This window comes from Cnephaeus nilssonii (genome assembly GCF_951640355.1).
Source record: "Cnephaeus nilssonii genome assembly, chromosome: 20".
Classification (NCBI taxonomy): Eukaryota; Metazoa; Chordata; class Mammalia; order Chiroptera; family Vespertilionidae; genus Cnephaeus; species Cnephaeus nilssonii.
The window spans coordinates 48,637,368-48,647,899 of record NC_137091.1 but is presented as its reverse complement, the minus strand read 5'-3'; positions in this window follow the sequence as shown (position 1 = coordinate 48,647,899).

The window sequence follows — 10,532 nt, the reverse complement described above, 5'->3', positions numbered from 1 at the left end:
TCCTCTCTGAAATGAATTTTTTAAATATATATTTTTTAAAGTCTTCGGAATCCGGCCCCCACCACCTCTACAACTTAGACAAACTCCTCACGACCATCGCGCTCTCCTTCTCCATTAAGAAAAATTTCCTCCACGGGCTCCGGGCTCCGCGGCGTTTCCCACTCACTGGAGTCCCTTCCTGCTGGACCCCCAATTCCTCTCCCTTCAGAACTCCCAAGCTCCGACCTGCAAGCCCACTGCTGTCCAAGGAGGGCCCCACCCCACAACCACTCCATGCCCCAGCCCTCCCGCCCCCTCCAACCCCCCACCCCAGGGTAGCCCTTATTATCACATCACACAAGATGAACCCCCAACTCCAGATCGCCCCAACTCCCCTGGACCTCCCACTCCCTCTAGTTCCTAGAACCTTCCCCACCCCCCGCCCTTCTCTTACATCATGAAGAGTCTCTCTCCTTCCCTCGGGCCCTCTTCCCCCACCCACTCTACTCCCAGCATCTCCTCCACTCAGGGAACCCCCTTCGTGTCCCTTCAGACTTCCCTTCGTGGGGAACCCCCCAGAACCCCGCTACGGTGTCACCTGTGAGGACCATACACTGCACACGCATTTTCTCCCCTCTGCGGACAGTGCCCCTGAGAAGAATTCGATGTACAGGACCCCAACTCTCCTTCAGCTAGGAACGATGTCCCCCTTCCCGCCCCCCACCCCCAGGGTCCCCCCACCACGCCCCCAGCCCTGCCTCCTCCACCTCACCCGTCCCGTACCTGCCTCCACTGCTCCTCTTCCCCAGACCCCCTCCCCGAGCCCCTGGGGGAGTTGGGAGCCTGGAGGCCACCGAGGAGGGGAACCCACGCTGGGTCCCGGCACCCGCTGACCTTGGCCTCCGCCGCCCCCACCGGCCGGCCCCCACCGGGTCTGCTCCCAGGGGTGGCTGAGAAAGGTTGTCAAGGGGGGGTGTCTCCATGGCAACCGGGCCCAGTGACCCACACACACGTGTTCCCTCCCCCACCCCGGCTCCTGCCTGCCCACACGCAGCCCCTGGCCTGCCCATTCATGGGGCACTGGGCTCGGACACCCCCGCCCCCTGTCCCAGGCGCTGCCCCCTCCTCTCCCTCTGCAGGCACATGCCCGGCTCCCTCTCCTCCATCTCTGGGCCTCCTCTCCCCCATCCGGGCCGGCACCTCCACCTCCACTGTCCAGGCACCTTCCTGCTCCCACCTGGGGGAGCCTGTGGCCCCAGGATGTCCCCCCTCCTCCTGCTGGGCCCCCTACGACCCGGGACCAGGAAGGGAGGGGAACGGGGTCCAGGAGGGACACTCTCCATCCCCAAAAAGATCTGAAGACATTTCCTCGTATCGATTACGGGGGGGGGAGGGGGGCGATCTGTTTGGCTTGAGGGACTGCTCCTTCAGTCCATCTGTCAGCGGCCGCCCAGGAGGAGGGAGCAGGGGACCCCCGGTCTAAAGCTTCCGGATACGACAGGGGCTACCTCCTCTCTCCCTGGGAAGGGGACCGGCTCCTTCCTCCAGAATTTAGGGGGGATCGCAGAACCTTCCTTCCACATCCACCCACCTCCGATGAAGAGAAAGATCTGGCTCACCTCGGTCAGCGACAGGTCAACTCGCCGGAGGAGCACGGAGGAGGGGACGCGGAGCCCCGTCCTGTGGGCACCCCCCCAGAGACACCCCCGTGCTTCCCAGCTCTCACGGCGCGCCCTCCCCCAGCAGCGAGGGACCCAGGCGTCCGACCCGGCTGGGGGTGGCGATGAGGGGGCGTAGGGCAAAGGGGGTGTTGAGGTGGCGGCGGGGGGGGGAGGCTGAGGAGCAGCTCAGAGCTCGGGCCCCAGGCAGTGGTGGGGGGGGGTCGAGATGGGGGGGAAAAAAGGTGAGGAGACAATTTGGTTCTCGTGTGTCGCTGGGTAAAGTGCGGAGCTGGAGGACGAGAGAGGGAGGGAGGAGGGAGGAGAGGGAGGGGGGCCGCTGAGGATGGGGGAGCCACGGAGAGGAGGTGGGGGAGGGAACGACTCGGGGGGGGGGGCAGGGTCTGGGTGGCAGAAGGAAGCTGGGGGGAAAGAGAGAGACCTGGAGAGAGAGAGGGAGGGAGAGAGGAGAGACGCGGCAAGAGAGAGACTTGGAGACTGGGAAACGGGGATGGGGGAGGGAGGGATTTGGGGGAGGCAGCGGCTGGTGGCAGAAGGAAGTTGGAGAGAGAGAGAGACACACACACACACACAGAGAGAAATATCCAGAGAAAGAAGGGGACAGGGACAGAGACCCAAAGAGGGAAACCAAAGAGATGGGGGAAGGTGAGGGAGGGAGGGGGGGCTGGGGTGAAGGAGGGGAAGGGGGGCAGGGCCTGGGTAACAGAAGGGAAGAAGAGACTCAGAGAGAGTCATCCAGAGAGGGGGAGGAGAGACAGATGGGAGAGACAGGGAGAGACAGAGGGGATGGGGGAGAGAGAAAGGCAGGGGTGGGGGAGCCTGGGGCGAGGGCAAGGTCTTAACAGAGAAAAGAAGGAGAGAGAGAGAGAGAGGGAGAGAGAGAGAGAGAGAATGAGAATGAATGAGGGAAATTTAGGGGACTGAGGTCTGCAGGTGCAGAAGGAAAGAGCGGGGCCCAGAGGGAGAGGCAGATGGAGCGAGCGTGTGCCTGGGCCAGGCAGAGACCCCAGGACCGAGACACAGACGCCGAGAGCGAGGAGGCATCCGGAGGAAGGTGGAGGGAGCTGGCAGAGGGGCCAGGCGGGGAGCCCCGGAGGAGGAGGAGGAGGTCAGAGAGGAGGGACACCCCTGCCCCCTGCCCCTCCCGCACCCCCGGCCCCGGGTCCCTACCCCCATCCCCAATTCGAAGCCACCGCCCCCACCCCCACTAGCCTCCATCTCTCCACAGCATCGCCTGCCGCCGCCACCGCCTCTTCCTGTCGTCATAGCAACGGGATCCAGGCGCCCAGCCAAGGCTGGCAGCGGCGGCCGGAAATGAGGGGAGGGCCTTTGCAAAGGGACCCCAGGAGCTCGCCCCTTTCCCAAAATCGGGGGGCAACGCTCAGCCTCCCTGGGTCTCCCCATCACCACCACCACCACACACACACACACCCCGCAAGTGGCAAGGGACAGAGATCCCCTGAAAATAAAATCATATTCAATGCACAAGGTTTGCAAGCCTTTTGAATGGCACCAGCAAAATATTTTCTTCATACCCCCTACCCACCCGTAACTCAGAGAGTTTGATTTCCACAAGGTGGGGGTGGGCGTGAGGCGCAAAAAAAAAAAAGTAGGATGCAAGGAGCGTGGGTGGGAAGCCGTCGGAAAGACATGTGTCTGGGGCTGGGTGGGTTTGGGGGCCCGGCCACAGTTTGGAGAAGGAGGAGGACTCGCCGGTGGGTAGGGAGTGAGCTAAGGCGAGGGGGGGACTCAGAGGAGAGCAGAAAGTTTGGTCTCGGGTGCAGACCTCCGAGAGGCCCCTGTGGGTGACCTTGGGCAAAACATCTCCTCCCTGCCAGTTAGAAGGGCCCCCCATTCCATGGAAACAGCGGTGCCAAAAGGTCTTTGCAGGCAGCCCTAGGGCCTAGGCCAGTGATGGCGAACCTACGACACGCGTGTCAGCACCGACACACGTAGCCATTTCTGATGACACGCGGCCGCATGCCGGGGATGAAACATTTGCTGCTCCTGAGGATGAAACATGTGCGACTAGAGTCTTGGAGTTAGTTTTTTCCTCAAAGTGACACACTACCCGAGTTATGCTCCGTTTTTTGGCGAAGTTTGACACACCAAGCTCAAAAGGTTGCCCATCACTGGCCTAGGCCAACCATGCTTTCAGGGCTGTGTCCTCACGCTGCTAACAGGCTCGAACCCAGCAGGCACCATCTCACCCCAGAAGCTGGCCAGCAGGGGCCGGGCCTCGGGCGGGCCAGGCAGTGTGCATGCTTCCTGGTCTCACGGAGTTCTCACGGAACCCCTTGCACAGGGTCACGGCTGTTCCCATTTTACAGACGGGCAGACGGAGGCTCCGGAGGTGGGAACTGACTTGCCCACATCACCCAGGGAATAAAAGGCAGCGCTGGGACCGGCCGGTGTGGCTCCGTGGTTGAGCGTCGAGGCCTAGGAACCAGGAGATAAAGGATCGATTCCCGGTCAGGGCACAAGCCATGTTGTGGGCTCGATCCCCAGCCAATTGATGATCCTCTCTCCTCATTGATGTCTCTCCCTCTCCCTTCCTCTCTGAAATCAATAAAAAAAATATTACAGCTGAGCTGGCGTGGCTCCGTGGTTGAGTGTTGACCTATAAACCAGGAGGTCATGGTTGGATTCCCCGTCAGAGCACATGCCTGGGTTGTGGGCTTGATCCCCAGTAGGGGGCATGAAAGAGGCAGCCGATCAATGATTCTCTCTCCTCATTGATGTTTCTATCTCCCTCTCCCTCACCCTTCCTCTGTGAATCAATATCTATACTAATAAAAGGGTAATATGCTAATTAGACCGGGAGACCTTCCAGGAGACCGGCAGGGGAGGGCAATTGGGGGCCATGAGGCCGGCAGGGGAGGGCAGTTGGGGGTGATCAGGCCGGCAGGCAGAGTGGTTAGGGGCGATCGGGCAGGCAGGCAGGTGAGCGGTTAGGAGCCAGCGGTCCCAGATTGGAGAGGGTGCAGGCCGGGCTGAGGGACACCCCCCTCCCTGTGCACGAATTTCATGCACCGGGCCTCTAGTCTATATATAAAAAGGCAGAGCTGGGATGAAGCAGGCTCTTGGCGGAGGTTGCCAGGGGTGAGCAGCCATGGGTGAACTTCAGAGCCACTTAGCTAACCATTCCGGGCCAGCTCCTCCGTTTGGGGGGCGGGCAGAAGACAGAGATGACCTGTGTCCCCCGCATATCCGATCACCTCCCCGGAAGAGCTCCGATCCCACAGGGAAGGAGTTCGGAGAAGCCTCGGGGCACCCCAGCGTTAGAAGCGAAGGGAGGAAGAGAGAAACGCCCGCCTGGGAGAAGGGGCCTGGGACCCACTGGCCTGCGAAACGTTGGCTCTGCCCCTGCTCGGCCCGGAGAGGAGCACAGCCGTGGACAAGCCGGGAGCCGATGCAGAGTCAGGGCCGCTGTCACAGACGGAGGGGTCGGCGGCGGCGCCGTGGGAATGCGCGTGGAGACCGACCGCTTCTCTGTCCTCCGCGGGGAGGGGGCTGTTTACATCCTCAGTGAGAAGACTGAGAAGGAACAACAACAACCAAAGACACCTTCGCCCCGGCTGGTGTGGCTCAGTGGATAGAGCGTCGGCCTGCGGACTGAAGGGTCCCGGGCTTGATTCTGGTCAAGGGCACATGCTCGGGTTGTGGGCTCGATCCCCAGTAGGGGGCGTGTAGAAGGCAGCCGATCAATGATTCTCTCTCATCATTGATATTTCTCTCTCTCTCTCTTCCTCTCCTTTCCTCTCTGAAATCAATTTTTTAAAAATATATACTCATGCCGAAACCGGTTTGGCTCAGTGGATAGAGCGTCGGCCTGGGGACTGACAGGTCCCAGGTTCAATTCCGGTCAAGGGCATGTACCTTGGTTGTGGGCACATCCCCAGTAGGAGGTGTGCAGGAGGCAGTTGATTAATGTTTCTCTTTCATCGATGTTTCTAACTCTTTATTTCTCTCCTTCTCCCTTCCTCTCTGTAAAAAAATCAATAAAATATATTTAAAAAAACAAAACAAAACCCAGACACCTTCACAGGGTGAAAACAGCCTGGCTGGTGTGGCTCAGTGGGTTGAGCATCGTCCTATGGACCAAGAGGTCCGGGGTTTGATTCCTGGGTCAGGGCACTTGCCCAGGTTGCCGGCTCGATCCCCAGCAGGGGGCGTGCAGGAGGCAGCTGCTCGATGTGTTTCTCTCATCGATGTTTCTATCTCTCCTTCTCCCTTCCTCTCTGTCTAAAAGAATCAATGAAAACATGAAAAAGAAAAACAACAACAGGTGAAAACAACTACAAGGCACTAAAGCCAGGCACTGGGGCTGGATCATCCTCAGTGGTGCGGGCCGGCCTGTGCATTGTGGGAGCTAGACCAGCCTTCCTGGTCTGCACCCACTGGGTGCCAGGAGGGAGGGGTTGTAATAAAGGGAATCCGGTCTGTTCCACCTCAAATCCTGTTCCTTGTTTTATTAATCTCCCCCCAAGGACCTGCTCTTGTTGATTTGAGAGGAGGAGGAAGGGAGAGAGTGAGATAGAGAGAGAAATATCGGGTTGAACGAGGACCCTCAATTAGCTCTGCTTCCCATAGAAGCCCAGGGCAAGGATTGACCCTGGAACCTAGGTGTGGACCTGTGGAGAGCGGCCACAGCGTTCGGACAGGTTCAAGCCTCGGGCTAGTGAGAGGGCACAGTCCTCTCGTGGCCACGAGCCAGTCCCAGCGTGGAGGGCAGAGCCCTCCCCGCACAATCATAGCCAACAGCACAATCAGTGGTGGTAAGCTTGAACCTATGGTCCGAACACGTGGCCCCACGTGCCTGAGTGACGTGGGCTTGATAGAGTTCAGGTGCATGTAGTTGAGTAGGCTCGAAACCCAGGAGAATGTTGTAAACACCTTGACCACGCCCTTCCTTTGCCTTGTGGCATCTGCTGTAAAATAAAGACGTGGCTTGTAGTCCGTGGCGCTGTCGCTAGCTCTCCATCAGAGAGGGCAGCGTCCCACCAGGACCCAGCTTTCATTCTCTTGTCTGTCTTTTCTCATCCTTCACCGCCCCCACTCAGGCTCACCCTTGGCCATGCTGGCGAGGCACATGTACCCTCACCCGGAATCGAACCCGCCACCTTTGGTGTAGGGCAGTGGTCGGCAAACTCATGAGTCAACAGAGCCAAATTTCAACAGGACAACAATTGAAATTTCTTTTGAGAGCCAAATTTTTTAAACTTAAACTTCTTCTAACGCCACTTCTTCCAAATAGACTCGCCCAGGCCGTGGTATTTTGTGGAAGAGCCACACTCAAGGGGCCAAAGAACCGCATGTGGCTTGCGAGCCGCCGTTTGCCGGCCACGGGTGTAGGGGATGATGTTTCAACCCAGTGGTCGGCAAACTCATTAGTCAACAGAGGCAAATATAAACTGTACAATGATTGAAATTTCTTTTGAGAGCCAAATTTTTTTAAAAATATATTTTATTGATTTTTTTACAGAGAGGAAGGGAGAGGGATAGAGAGCTAGAAACATCGATGAGAGAGAAACATCGACCAGCTGCCTCCTGCACACCTCCTACTGGGGATGTGCCCGCAACCAAAGTACATGCCCTTGACCGGAATCGAACCTGGGACCCTTCAGTCCGCAGGCTGACGCTCTACCCACTGAGGCAAACTGGTTTCGGCAAGAGAGAGAGCCAAATTTTTTAAACTTAAACTATATAGGTAGGTACATTGTTATTAACTTAATTAGGGTACTCCTAAGCTGGCCTTTGCTAAAAACTCAAGGGGTTGCCGAAACAGGTTTGCCTCAGTGGATAGAGCGTCGGCCTGCGGACTGAAGGGTCCCAGGTTCGATTCCGGTCAGGGGCATGTACCTTGGTTGCGGGCACATCCCCAGTAGGGGGTGTGCAAGAGGCAGCTGATCAATGTTTCTCTCTCATCGATATTTCTAACTCTCTATCCCTCTCTCTTCCTCTCTGTAAAAAATCAATAAAATATATTAAAAAAAAAAAAAAAACTCAAGGGGCCAAAGAGCCGCATGTGGCTCTCGAGCCGCAGTTTGCCGACCACGGCTCCAACCAACCGAGCCACACCAGCCAGGGCAGAAAGCTTTTTTTTTTTTTGCAGAGAGAGAAACATTGATTTGTTTTCCACTGATGTATGCGTTCACTGGATTCTAGGGGGTGCCCTGATGGGGGCTTGAACCCATCCCCTGGGTGGTATGGGGATGCTGCTCTGACCAACGAGCTACTCCGCCAGGGCCTGGCAAGGCGTTTCCGTGTGTGTAGCTGTTTCCTCTCCTACTTGCCTTTCCATCCATCCCTACGTCATTATCTCCCGGATGCATTGGTCTTAGGGCTGTTTCTCCCTCTGATAGATCAGGACCTACCTCATCCCGACCTCCTTCCCCCTCTGTTCCTCCCCATGTACATATTTTTAGTGCTTCCGTTGGCTCGCGTGGCGACACGGAGCAGCAGACTTTTGTCAGGCTCTCTTGTTTCTGGAAGCGTCTCTCTGCTTTTTCTGTAACAGCTTCACCAGGATGGAATCCACATGCCGCACGACTCACCCGCTCCAAGTGCACATTCCACGGCGTCTAGCTATCAGCACGGAGTCGTGCAACCGGCAGCTTTCAGACCCTGTCAGCGCGTTTTCGTGAGCCCAAGGAGACACCACGCGCCCCGGAGCCAGCCATCGCGCCCAGTCTCCCACACTCCCAGCCCAGGGCCGCCACGAACCTACTTCCTGTCCGTATGGATTCGCCTACAGACACTTTGTATGAACAGAAGGTGCGTTAGCGACGGGCTCCTCTCACTTAGAGGTGCCTTCGAGGTCCACCCAGGTTGTAGCAGGACTCCGAACTTCATTTCCTTTTATTATTGCCAAACTAGAGGCCCGGTGCATGAAAATTCATGCACTGGATTTGGGGGGGGGTCCCCATAGCTCGGCCTGCCCCCTCTCACAGTCCAGGAGCCCTCAGAGGCAGGAGGTGACCCCAAGATCAGGGGAAGGCGACGCCCCATCACACCTCTGCTGCTGCTGCCACTGCCGGCAGCACAAGCCTCGGCCGGCCCTCATTACCTGAGCCTCGGGCAGCCCTGGGCAGCTGGGCAGCTGCCATCCAAGGCTTGCCTGCACCTCGGGCCGGCCCTGGTGGGCTGAAGGGACTGGGGGACTCTGGAGGCAGGTGCACTGAGCGCCGGGCCCGCCCCCAGGCAGGGCTGAGGGGACTGGGCGCCATCATCTTGTGGCTGTCGGTGCCGCCATCTTTGAGGGTGTGACAGTCAATTAGCATATCCCCTCCTTATTGGCTGTGGGTGCCGCCATCTTTGTGACAGCATGAGGGTCAATTAGCATATTCCCTCTTTCTTAGATTGGCTAATATTCCATTGCATGAATAAGTCACGTTTTCTTTATCTACTGGGTATTTGGTTTTTTTCCCCCATTTGGGCTATTGTGAATAATGTTGCCATGAACATTTGTGTACGAGTTCTTTTTTTTGTGTTTTTTTTTTTTTAAGTACATATTTTTATTGATTTCTGAGAGTAAGGGAGAGGGAGACAGAAACATCAGTGAGAGAGAATCATGGATCAGCTGCCTCCTGCATGGCCCCTACTGGGCATGAACTCACAACCCAGGCATGTGCCCTGACCCGGAATCGAACCATGACCTCCTGGTTCAGAGGTTGATGCTTAACCACTGACCCACACTGGCTGGGCTGTGCTTTGTTTTGTTTTATTCAACCTCACCCGAGGATGTTTTTTTTTCCCGTTGATTTTTAGAGACAGTGGAAGGGAGGGAGGGGGGAGAGAAAGAGAGAGAGAAACATCGATGTGAGAGAGACACATCAATTGGTTGCACCTGGATTGGGGGGCTGGATCGAACCTGCAACCCAGGTAGGTGCCCTTGACTGGGAATCAAACCCTCAACCCTTCGGTGTGCAGGCTGATGCTCTAACCACTGAGCCACACGGGCCAGGGCTGTGGACAAGTTTTCACGTGAACATACGTGTCCATGTCTCTTGGGCATATACCTGGGGGCACTTCCTGGATCCCAGGCTGAGAAATGAGGTCGCATCGCTGCACCTCATTTTGTAAGATGGAAATATTAGACCCTCTGGCCACCCCATCAGCTCAGGGAAGAACCCTTCAGAAGGGGTGTCACAGACGATGCGGGGGCTCGGCCCCTCAGACCTCATTCCCAAATTTGCCTGTCAACTCATCTCACTTGAGTCGAAGTCTCCAACGGGCGTGACCCAAAGACCTAAAGACTGTAGACTCACCTAACCGGTTTGGCTCAGTGGATAGAGCGTCGGCCTGTGGACTGAAAGGTCCCAGGTCCGATTCCAGTCAAGGGCATGTACCTTGGTTGCAGGCACATCCCCAGTAGGAGGTGTCCAGGAGGCAGCTGATGTTTCTCTCTCATCGATGTTTCTAACTCTCTCTCCCTCTCTGTAAAAAATCAATAATATATATATATATATATTTTTAAAAAAACAATTCCTGTCCTTAAAAAAAAAGGGGGGGGGGGGGTCAAGAAGCCCTAGCCGGTTTGGTTCAGTGGATAGACTGAAGGTCCCCGGGTGGATTCCAGTCAAGGGCACATGCCCAGGTTGCGGGCCAGATCGCCAGTGGGAGGCAGCTGATCCATGATTCTCTCTCATCATTGATGTTTCTCTCTCTCTCTCTCCCTCTCCCTTCCTCTCTGAAATCAATAAAAAAAAATACATATATATTTTAAAAAGATTGCTAGTCATGCCCTATGCCACTCTCCCCACTGCCGTCTCCTGCAAACTGGACACCCCACCCAGCACCTTCATGGTTTTGCCTTGCTGGAGCCCCCTTCCATCTCTCAGGCACAGGACAAACCCTCTCCCTTCTCATGAA